The 12,510-nt window shown below is 40.3% G+C and overlaps 1 protein-coding gene and 1 long non-coding RNA gene across 2 annotated transcripts in view; both read right to left on the bottom strand.

Annotated features, from left to right (window-relative positions):
* Nucleotides 1–12,510, bottom strand: part of LOC137248420 (zinc finger protein 729-like) — a 417,415-nt gene that overhangs the window by 141,812 nt on the left and 263,093 nt on the right. The gene's annotated exons all lie outside the window — the stretch shown is intronic.
* LOC137249218 (uncharacterized) lies at nucleotides 9,088–10,278 on the bottom strand. Its single transcript, XR_010952293.1, has 2 exons — nucleotides 9,541–10,278; nucleotides 9,088–9,464 (listed from the first exon to the last, which is right to left on the bottom strand). It is a non-coding gene; the product is annotated as an uncharacterized lncRNA (long non-coding RNA).

Below are 12,510 nucleotides of genomic sequence, written 5' to 3' on the forward strand. Positions count from 1 at the left end.
GAATGATGACCATAGCTTTTTCGGGTATACCACCCAATGTCGCATTCTTATACGTCGACGATATTATCGTCATAGGGTGTAGCGAAGCACACCACATTAAAAATCTTTCAAAAGTTTTCAATACTTGTAGATCTTTTAACCTCAAACTTAACCCAAACAAATGCAACTTTTTACGACCAGAAGTTACATTTTTAGGTCATAAATGCTCAGCCAAAGGTTTGTTGCCAGACGACTCTAAGATAAACGCAATTAAAAAGTATACGAAACCGACTGACAAAGACGCGGTACGACGATTCGTCGCGTTTGCAAACTATTACAGACGGTTTATACCTAACTTTGCGTCTCTGGCAGCGCCTTTAAATCGATTAAGCAGAAAAAGAGTTGAATTTGTATGGGATGTAGAGTGCGAAAGAGCATTTTTATCTTTGAAAGCAGCGTTACTTTCACCAAAATTACTTCAATATCCAGATTTTACTAAACAATTCATTATTACAGTTGATGCTTCCACAACTGGATGTGGCGCTATTTTAAGTCAAGAACAGCAAGGTAGTGATTTACCAATTTGTTTCGCTTCTAAAGCATTTAATAAAGCAGAACAGAAAAAGCCTATTATAGAATTAGAGCTTTTAGCTATTTACTTTGCAATCAAGCAATTTCGACCATATGTGTATGGTACCCATTTCATTGTAAAATCAGACCATAGACCTCTAGTATACTTATTCAACATGAAAGACCCATCTTCAAAACTTTCAAGAATAAGACTGGAACTATCTGAATATAACTTTACTATTGTATATATAAAAGGTAAATCAAACGTTTGTGCTGATGCACTATCGCGTATAACAATCGATGAGATTAAAGAAGCTAATAAACAAATTTTGGCAGTACAGACAAGAGCCATGACAAAAAAGGCAAACGACAAACATTTACACAGAAAAACAGACAAAACCGACGAAAAACAACTTACTTTACATGTCTACGACAAATTTTCATTCAATTTTTCGAAAAAAGTCCCACGAATAAGATCTGCAATTACGTACGATAAAAATAATAAAACAACAAATTTAAGAATTTTTGCGCATATTAAACATAAGAAACTCGAGTTACTTAGTTTTGAGCTTGTTAACGAAATAATGACTTTAGAGAAATTATTTTCGAGGCTTGAATCAGAAGCCGGCAAACACAAAATTAAGCAGATTGAATGGCCTAAAAACGATATTATGTTCGAACATTATACAATTACGAATTTCAAAAATATTGGAAATAAAATTTTAAAATCATTAGAGATTATACTGACAGATCCAGTGGAGACAGTAACAGACGAAGATACAAAATTAAAACTTATGAAAATTTACCATAATGATCCCATTTCCGGTGGACATTGCGGAATGAAAAGACTTTACGCAAAATTGCGAACAAAATTTTATTGGAAGAACATGACTCGCGATATATCGAAATATATCAAAAATTGTAAAGATTGTCTCTTAAACAAGGTTAAACCTAAAACAAAAGAAAAACTTGTTTTAACACCAACTCCTTGTAAACCATTTGATATACTAGTAATTGACACAATAGGACCCCTACCTGAGTCCAAATATGGTAACAAGTTCGCACTTACCATGATTTGCGACATGACTAAATATCTGGTAACAGTCGCTGTACCGGACAAATCGGCAAAAACAATCGCTTCAGCTATTTTTGAAGGATTCATTTTAACTTACGGCACAATGAATGCCATAAAATCAGATTTAGGCACTGAATTTAAAAACGAATTATTTGAAGAATTAACAAAGCTTTTAAACATTAACCATAATTTTTCAACTGCATACCATCATGAAACTGTTGGCACGATTGAACGTAATCATAGAGTGTTTAATGAATACTTACGTGCATATCTAAAAGACAATTTTTCTGATTGGGATGTTTATTTAAAATATTTTACCTTCCTACACAACACTACGAGTAGCACAGTTTTCGACAATCAATTTTCGCCTTACGAGTTAGTTTTTGGAAAAAAGGCAACTTTGCCTAATGAATTAACAAAAGAAAAAATTGACCCGATCTATAACGTCGAAAACTATGCCAAAGAAGTTAAGTTTAGGATGCAGAAAACGCACAAAATGGCACAAAACCTAATTAACAAAAATAAATTACAAAGTAAAAATTTGTACGATAAAACGGCACGACCTTTAATTGTAAAAATCGGAGATAGAGTGCTTTTACAAAATGAACCACATCATAAACACGAAAATATTTATCAAGGTCCGTTCATCATAACCAAAATTAACGAACCCAACGTAACTATTTTCGATGAAGTCAAAAACAAAGAAAAAGTGGTACATAAAAACCGCCTTAGTAAAGTAAATTAACATTACTTTAATACCTTGATAAAACGTTAAATTCCATTGAAAAATAAATCCAAAATTTTCTTACTAGAATTTAAGCAGCCACGAAGGCTTAAAAATTGTTAATACAAAAAAAGTAAAATAACACACATTTTGTATATTCAAAAAAAACCTATTTCATGAAAATTGTTCGTATTTCTTAAGTTCAAACAAAAAAAAAAACAAACAGAAAAAAAAACTATTTCAAAAGCAGCAAAGATTAAAAATGTAAAACTTTAACAAATTTAAAATATATTAAAATGTAAATATCCACAACAAAAAGAAGAACAAACAACATAATTTAATAAATTAAAATCAAATTCATTCATTTGTAGTGATCAGTAATAAAAATGGTTCCGAACCAACGAATTAAAAAGGGGAGGTACACCCTAATATAAATATATTCGTTCGTTCGCAACAATTTTTATAAGTTATGGCCAAGGAAGAATGTGACAAAATTGATCACTTTGTCAATTCTTCTTTTCCCCAAAAAGGGTGATGTAAGGATAAAATCCCCCAAATTAACTCTTTAATAATCATCTGGCAACATCTCAATATTGTTACTCACAATGATATTTAATTGTGAATATTAAAAGAGAAAGAATAAAATATAAACATAATACGTCATGACATATTGTAATGTAGTGTGTAAGAGAGAATACGATATGTGGGGTGAAACATGAAAGTGACGAGTGGCAAGAGTGACATCGGCACTTTCATGTTTCACCGCCATTAATATAATTTTGGATATCAAAGTATGCAGACGCATTTGAGTGTACAGAAAAGTTTTAAATAAAGAAATTAAATTCAAGTTACAGAAAAGTAATTGTAGAGTTGTGATTTTTATGCTTTTTAAAGTGTACCGCAGACGGCCGCCGCGGTAGTGCAATTTTAAGCAAATGCACACCATGGCAACAATATGGAGGCGGCGCCCTCCACGTTTTCAACTTGTACCTTATATGGCGCTGGGACCACTTCCAGGTAACCGAGGGTGAGTCTGGGTCGGCTGGCGAAGCCGTAACTTATAGGCTGGCTAATTGCTTTGTATGTGGTCAAGAGCGTTTCTTTATCTTTTCCCCAGGTACTGCCAGCAAGGGATTTGAGGATTTTATTACGGCTCTGAATTCTTGGAACAATTGCGGTTGCGTGCGCACCAAAATGTAGATCCTGATCAAACGTCACACCCAAGATTTTGGGGTGTAGGACAGTCGGTAGCGTAGTGCCATCGACGTGGATGTTCAATATGGTCGACATTTGGGGCGTCCATGTTGTAAATAAGGTCGCGGAAGATTTAGTCGGTGACAATGCCAGGTTTCGCGAGGCGAAAAAACTGGAGAGATCAGGGAGACAGCCGTTTATTTTATTGCATAGCTCATCGATCTTTGGGCCTGGGCATGTGGCCATTATTGTGCAGTCATCGGCGTAGGAAACGATTGTGACTCCTTCCGGTGGTGAAGGTAGCTTAGATATGTAGAAATTAAACAAAAGCGGGGATAGGACACCACCCTGTGGCACCCCCTGTTTAATTCTCCTTTGTTTTGATGTTTCGTTTCTGAATTGCACCGATGCCTGCCGACCACCCAGATAATTTGCGGTCCACCTTTTAAGACATGGGGGAAGGGTAGACCCTTCCAGGTCTTGCAGTAACGAGCCATGGTTGACCGTATCAAAAGCTTTTGATAGGTCTAACGCTACGAGTACTGTTCTATGGTGGGGATATTGATTCAAACCGCAATTTATCTGGGTGCTAATGACATTTAGCGCGGAGGTAGTGCTATGGAGTTTTCTGAAGCCATGCTGATGAGGGGCTAGCTGCAAATGTGCTTGGAAATAAGGGAGCAAAATGGCTTCAAGCGTCTTTGCCACTGGCGATAGGAGAGATATCGGACGATATGACTCACCTACGTTAGCTGGTTTCCCAGGCTTTAGTAGCGGGACCACCTTGGCCATTTTCCATTTCTCGGGTATGACAAAGGTGGAAAGAGACAGGTTGAAGACATGCGCTAAATATTTGAAACCCTCTTTCCCTAGGTTTTTAAGCATCGGCATGGCTATGCCGTCTGGGCCCACTGCTTTGGATGGTTTAGCGCGACCAATGGCGTCCTCAACCTCTTTAGCGGTGATGGTAATTGGTGACGCGCTGAGTTTGTGTTTATGTGCGTGTCTATTGGCTCTCCGTCTATCTTTGTCGACCGTAGGATGCATTATATATTGTCGGTAGAAAGCGCTCGCGCATTTTTTCGCATCCGACAGCACCTTATCGCCAAACGCGATGGAAACTTTGTCTTTGTGCTTAGTCGGATTCGATAGGGACTTTACGGTGGACCAAAGTTTACCTACACCGGTAGAGAGGTTACAACCTCTTAGGTGCTCTTCCCATTTCGCCCGCTTGTGTTCGTCCACAAGCAATCTGATGCGTTGGTTTATATCCCTTATTTGGGGGTCGCCTGGATCAAGCTGTCTTATAAGGTCGCGTTCCCTCGCTAAGCTCGCAGCCTCCGCCGGGAAGTGGGGCCGGATTTCGGGAATTCTCCCGGCGGGAATGAAATGTGCCGAGGCGGATTCAATGACCTTACGGAAGGCACGCTCCCCTTAGCGGGCATCAGTCGGGATAGGGAGGGCAGCAAAGCTGCTGTCTGTTGCAGATTTATATTCTTCCCACTTTCCTTTTTTGAAGTTTATGAAAGTGCGTTTTTCGGTGACGATGAAGTCGGCGGTACGCTCGAACGAAATAAGTATGGGCAGGTGGTCGGATGCCAATGTTACCATCGGCTGCCAGTTGACGCAGTTTACGAGTTCTGCGCTCACGATTGAGGTATCTGGGGAGCTATGGCAGCTTCCCACCATACGTGTGGGGGCGTCTCCGTTTATTGTGCAGAACGTCGTTTCGTCTATTTGATCCGCCAACATCTCACCCCTACTGTCCGCCCGCTAGTTTGAATGCCATAGGTCGTGATGGGCATTGAAATCGCCTAAGATAATGCGATTGTTGCCAGAGAGTAAGGCCTCGATATTAGGGCGGTATCCACTGGGGCAACAGGTGACAGGAGGGATGTAGATGTTGATGATTTCTAGATTTGCATCGCCTGACCGGACAGATAGGCCTTGACGTTCTAAGACATTGTCACTGCGGTCGATGCCAGGATCAAATATATGATATTGCACAAAGTGGTGTATAATAAACGTGAGGCCGCCTCCATTTCCGCTCTCGCGGTCTTTCCTGTGGACATTATAACCAGAGCAGGTCTGCAATGCAGATCTTGCTGTGAGTTTAGTCTCTTGAATCGCAGCAATGCGGATGTTGTGCCGCTTCATGAAATCGACTATCTCCGTAATCTTCCCAGTTAGTCCATTACAGTTGAACTGCAGAATTCTGAAGTGCATGAGGGGTGACGCCGCCACTCTAGGGGTAAGTGAGGGGTGACTACGCCTAGGTTGTGGAAGGCCAGGACGCAATTGCTGTTGTGGCCTTGAGACTGGGCGCCCTTGGGCAAGCATTGGGGTACCCGGATGATTTGGGTTTGGGGTCACACTGAAATGACAGTCCTTGGTCGGGAAAAATCCCGAGTCGCTCCGGTATATAGAATCGACTGCCTTGGTTGATCGTAGCAGTCCTTTCGGACAGATGACTACTGAAGGAGATCTGTAGAAGGGGAGCTTATTAGCTTAATGCTTAAGATGATGCGGGAACAACCAAGTAAGCCCCTTCCAACATTTGACTCGGAGGGATGGTATAATGGCGTGAAGATGATAGCGTGCGACAACATCGCGAGCTTGCGGTGGCTGGAGGAAGTGGTTCCAAACCTCCAAAGGCAAGGCACGACCGCGGTTTGAGGTGGTGGATAAATCGCAAATCCGCACGGCACCAAAAGTTAAGGTATGGATACCATGCGTGATGAAGTCGGAGGATACACTGCGACTTCTGCAGAATCAGAATCCGAACATACCGACACATGATTGGAAGGGACTTACTGTATCTCGGCCTACCGAGGAAGGTCAGTTCTATATCTTACAAATAAACAAGTAGGCGGAGGATATTTTGTGCACGCAGCTTGGCAAAATGTCCTTTGGCTCTGGCAAAGTTTACATGCGACTCAGGAAAAGAAGTCCCGAGGATAAACACCCTAACACGCTAGAGGTGGGCGAAGTCGAAAAGGACCTCAAAAGCCTAAGGGAAAAAAGACAGGTGGTGGTCCTCGACGTCAATACGAAGATGTTAGAAGAGGACCAACCGCCAAATGGTGCTGTTACTCGCACAGAGGAACACCCGGCACAGCAGTCGTGAGAGGCTGAAGGGGGCCTCGAATACTCTAAAGCAAAATGGCAAGGGGAGGACGACGACGCCAAGACGAAGGCGCTGGAGGGGGACAAACAGCCCAATGGTGGTGCGAGTCCTACAGATAAACCTCCAACACAGTAAATTGGCGTCGAGCGAACTGCTCCTAAAACTTGAGGAGGGTTCGTTTGACGTAGCGCTGATAGATGAACCGTGGCTCTCATCGGGAGGAAAGGTTTCTGGACTTAGCGTGCGCGGGTTTGGCGTTTACAACGCGCAAACGGAAGGACGGGTGCGAGCTGTAGTAATGGTAAGGAAATAGCTGCATTCATATATGCTGCCTAATTACACCACTGAGGACTTCGTAGCGGTGGCCGTTGTGCAAAAAAATAACCAGGCATTTATCCTGGCGTCCTGCTACATGGCCCATGCTGCGGAGGTTCCAACGATGGAGTGCAAAACGCTAGTACAGGAGGAAGGGCGCAAAAGGCGGTTGGTCATAGGCGCAGATGCAAATGTGCACCACAATGCGTGGGGAGGAGCAGATACGAACGAGGGGCGAATCTCTATTTTGTTACATCCTGCAAACCAATTTGCAGATAGCCAACAGGGGAAATGTCCCTACATACATTGGTCCAACATCCAGCAATGTTCTGGATATTACATTAAGCTCCGAGCGTGATATATCAAGGTATGATTGGATGGTTCTTGATAGACCATCCTTCTCCGACCATGCGTATATCAGCTTTAGCATCCCCCTAAAGAGGGTAGAGAAGGGAGGAACCTTTAGAAACCCTGGGTCAACGAACTGGAATAAATTCCAGAAACATGTAGAAACAAAACTGGGGCAACCCAAAGAGGTTGCTAATGTGGAGGAACTGGAGGAGTCGAATGAATTCCTAACAAGGCGCTTATGACTGCGTATAACAAAGCTTGACCTCTAAGAGGATTCAGAGGAAAAGCAAAGTCGCCATGGTGGAGCAATGAGCTGAGTCTTCTATGAAGACAGGTAAAAGAAATGTTTAAGCTCGCAAAGACCGCGGAAAGCGAAGCGTGTCGGGACGAGTACAAGGATCTACTGAGGATCTACAAGCGTGAAATTTCCAGGGCGAAGAGACTCTCATGAAAAAGTTTCTGTACCGACATAGGGTGCTCCAGCGAAACAGCACGGTTGAAAAAAGTCCTAGCAAGGGGAAACATAATCCAGGGACTAATAAAGAAAGAGAACGGGGAATGGTCACGTAATAGTGAGGTATCCCTTGAGGTGCTCCTGGACACACACATCGGGAGACGGTTCAGAAGAGCCAGCAGACATCACTCACACTTCGATCACGGAGCGGGTAGTGCCGGGCTTGGTGACCGATACCAAGATCGAGTGGGCAGTGAAAACGTTTTCTAAGTTTAAATCTCCGGGCCCAGACAGTATATTCCCGGCCATGCTACAAGTTTCAAGTCTGGCGGTCGTGGAATGGCTTAAAATAATATTCGATGGGCGCATAAGGCTAAATCATGTACCGCACTCTTGGAGAACTGCTCGTGTAGCTTTCCTACCAAAGGCGGGGAAGATCGGTCACGTGTATCCCAAAGTCTATAGACCCATTAGCTTAACATCATTTCTGCTCAAAACCTTTGAGAGGCTGATTAATGTGTACATAAAGTTCAACGTGGATGAACTGCAATGCGTACACAGCATGTGTACACCAAAGGCAAGTCGGTAGACACCACATTGCATAGGGTGGTAATAAGCATAGAGAAATCCCTGGAATATAAGGAGTGTGCTCTATGAGTCTTCTTGGACGTTGCCGGGGCTTTCAATAATGTTTCTAAATGGGCGATTATGGATGGTCTTAATTACATTAAAGTACATCCCGCCTTAATCATATGGATCGGCTGCATGTTACATTGCAGGAAGATTACATCACAATGGGGATTGTACGAGGCCGCGAAATCAGTGGAGGGGCACGCCGCAGGGAGGGGTGCTATCACCTCTACTGTGGACGCTGGTCATCAACCGCCATGCTTCTGCAGTATTCCCATCTGTAATACATAACTGTTATAATAAAAATATTCCTGATCTCCAGTACATCACATTCAGCTGAAAGCCAACCTTAGGTGGCTTTTATTCTGGCGTGAAATCAGTTCGCCAGACGTTACACTTATTTGTTTTTTTTTTTGTTTTTTGCATTTTTTTTAGAAACTGCTAGAGCCCAAATCAATATCTGAAATTTGGCTTCAGAAGATAAATTTTTTCTCATATTTCAAATTTTTTTCTGACTTAGATTATTTCGGTTTGAGTTTTTTTAATTCCAAAGTGGTTGCCATTGCAATGCTGCATGACTTTACAACCGGTTATTAGCTAACTTTCAGAAGTCACTTAAAAGTGAGTTATACTCTGGTATCCCGTAAGGTAGTCAACTATTAGTCAGCTATATTTAACTATTGATAATTTATTGCTGCAATTATAGACGTAGTTAACCTAAATTCAAAATTTTGATGTTGATAGCTATGACATAATTCATGACCACTCCGTCATCCCGTTCTCATAGCAAGAGTTCTCAACGTTCATGCAAAAGCATACAAAATTAATAGTAAATCCGTTTTGTGTATCATTGAATGTGTTATTAGAATCGCTGAGTTGTTCTTAATTGATTATCAGTGCTGTCATAATGGAAGTCATTTCGAACAGCAGCATTCCAACCAACTGTCCATATTACTGTTTTCGATAAATTAGTGCAATAAGTACGAGCTTGGTGTAATCCTTATAATGCTCCTTGTTTTCCTGTACTGTGTGGCATAAGGTTTATCTGAAAATAGCGTTAGATCAATTAAAATAAGTTTAATATTCAATACTTTACTTTATTTCATTATCTTATTACTAACAATATATTATTTCAATAAGTCACAAAAGCATTAGTATATGATTACGCGGTCGTTATCCAACTGGCAACGGTGTGTTTTAGAATCATCGTCATAGGCAAAGAGAGAAACCGGTTTTATATACCTAAGTACAGGTTTGCTGATATTGGTATATGAACTCTGCTCGCACATAACCCAAAAATGACCGCTATGTGAATTATGTAGTTAAGTAGCGGCTTGATAGAATTTACGAGCAGGGACCGTGCATATACAGAGATCGTACATAACAATAAGGCTTACATAAGGAGATATAGATACCACTTTTGTATTATGAGCTTTTATATAAGGATATAACCCACTAAAAGTCAAGCTTACATAAGGCGTGATAATACGATTGAGTAAAACAATATAATAAGAATAAATATAGATTTCCATAAATAAAACGATCCGGGTGAAAAAGAAATTCTTTTAGCCATGTTAACCCGTTCACTTGAGTAAATTTTAAGATATCTTGTTGATATTTTACATGTGGATTCCTTGGCACTAATCTCTCATAGCTATTTAAAACGAGCGACATCAAACAATACCCACGCCCACTTTTTATGTATATACATTTTAGAAAACCTCAAAAACGTGATTTTTCAGTACATGATGCAGCTACAATTACCAAATCTATCTAAAATTTTCAATAAGGGGCGTAGCGCCGCTCATTTCTGAAAAATTCAATTTTTAAAATATTATTGGTCATAACTCAAAAAAGGTGTAAGTACACTACTTCATTGTCTTACGGAATGAGTCTGGAAAAATTACCGAAGTTGCTAAAGGGCCACGTGCAGTTTTATATTGACGAGATTTAAAGAGACCGTTATATCCGGCTATATATCTAGAAAAAATACTTCTGCAGTGTATTTATTCCATGCAAATTTAAAAAAATTAACAAAATTGGAAATGAAGGTGAAACCTCCCTTTTTTTCTAGAAGCACTTTCGAACAGTTCAAGTCACTTGACAAACTTCGGTACATACATTCCGTTCTTGTCTTTTCGCGCCAGTGGACGTGCAGTGTCATCCTCAACTCAATGTCAATTTTTTCAGACTTTTTTTTGTGTTGAGTAGAAAACCAAAATAGGCCTCTAGGTTGACTTCTGTGCTTCCCTCGGGCGTTTTGGCGGAGTTAGGAGTTGCAATTCCTCCCTAACCTAGGGTTATGGTGGTGTTATTGCACTCCTAGCAGGAATCAGTAAAATAATAATTGGCGTGGTGCCACTTAAAATACCAAACACTATATACAAACACAATTGTGAAATAAAAACATGGCTACAAGCCACATTTTGAAAAAACATCAGTGCTGGCGTGGTGCCAAATAAAAAAAGAAAAAACCAAGTATATATACATAATGGGAAAACATGGATTCAAGCCTTAATAGGAAAAATTGAAAGAAAATTCTCGAAAGTGAATCAAACAAATTAATAACTGGTGTGGTGCCACAAAAAACCATGAATACATAAATCGACAAAACTTTTAAGTGAAATTAACAATTATAAGTAAAATAACGGAATAACAAGCTACTGAAAATAACGGAACTATTATAACAGGACAATACATGACGCCATCGAAGGCTAACGGAACATATAACTGTTCCCAACATTAATAATGGGATTAAAATTTCCCGTGTGTAGTGTCTCTACACCAGTCAAGCAGCTGTGTCAGTGTTTGAAGTAGATGACATATACACACACAAATTAAATAACCAAAGACAATAAATACTAAATAAGAGGGACAATTGGCGTTTTAAAGCTTTTTGAGCCAGCCAAAGGAAATTCAAAACAAAAAAAAAAAAAAAAAAACTTCGGTACACATATTTTCCTCATAACTAGTGATGGAACTTTTAAAAAAAGTAACGATACCGGCCACCGTGGTGTGATGGTAGCGTGCTCCGCCGTCACACCGTATGCCCTGGGTTCAACTCCCGGGCAAAGCAACATCAAAACTTTAGAAATAAGATTTTTCAATTAGAAGAAAATTTTTCTAAGCGGGGTCGCCCCTCGGCAGTGACTGGCAAGCGCTCCGATTGTATTTCTGCCATGAAAAGCTCTCAGTGAAAACTCATCTGCCTTGCAGATGCCGTTCGGAGTCGGCATAAAACATGTAGGTCCCGTCCGGCCAATTTGTAGGGAAAATCAAGAGGATCACGACGCAAATTGGAAGAGAAGCTCGGCCTCTTCGGAGGTTATCGCGCCTTACATTTATTTTTTTTTTTATAACGATACCGGTACTCATTTAAAATACTCGGATCAAATTATCGACTCTAGTGCTCATACTCAGTAAAAGTTATCGAGTATACTCGATCCAAGTGAGTACTTCGGAATTTTTCCAAAGTGAAGAAACTTTTTTCTAAAACAAGATCTTATGTTTCGAATTTAGGAGACACCAAGTAAGGAAGTTTGAGGTTGGACAAAACCGGACATTATATACCCATACTCTTACATACATTTGAAGCAGGCATGCTTAACCAACGAACCGATATCATTTCGTTACGATAATTAACGTTAGTAAACGAAACAAAGTCATTTCGTTTCGTTTATTAACGTTAAGAACGTCAAATTAACGAAATGATTTTGTTTCGTTTTCTGCCATATCAAAACGAAATCAAATCGTTTATGTTCATTATTAATTTCAAACTATGCTGGCAAAGCTGATTGATGGCGGAGTCATTAAAGGTGAAAGCATTAGCCAAGCTGATTGCAACTTTTCTCATGAATTTTGACAGTACGAACATTTCTCAGAGTATTTTTGACATTACCACGAACGAATTACACAAACAAATTACGTGGAGTTTGTGTGTATGTCCGCTCGCTGTTACCACCTTTCGACTTCACCATGGCTATAGCATTGCCAGCACAATTCAAACATAAAGTATCACGTTTTTGTTAACGTTTTTAACGTTAACAAAGCTTTTCGTTTCGGTTAAAAACGAGATACAATTTATCTTGATA

The sequence above is a fragment of the Eurosta solidaginis genome, chromosome 4 (genome assembly GCF_040869045.1).
Source record: "Eurosta solidaginis isolate ZX-2024a chromosome 4, ASM4086904v1, whole genome shotgun sequence".
NCBI classification, from domain to species: Eukaryota; Metazoa; Arthropoda; class Insecta; order Diptera; family Tephritidae; genus Eurosta; species Eurosta solidaginis.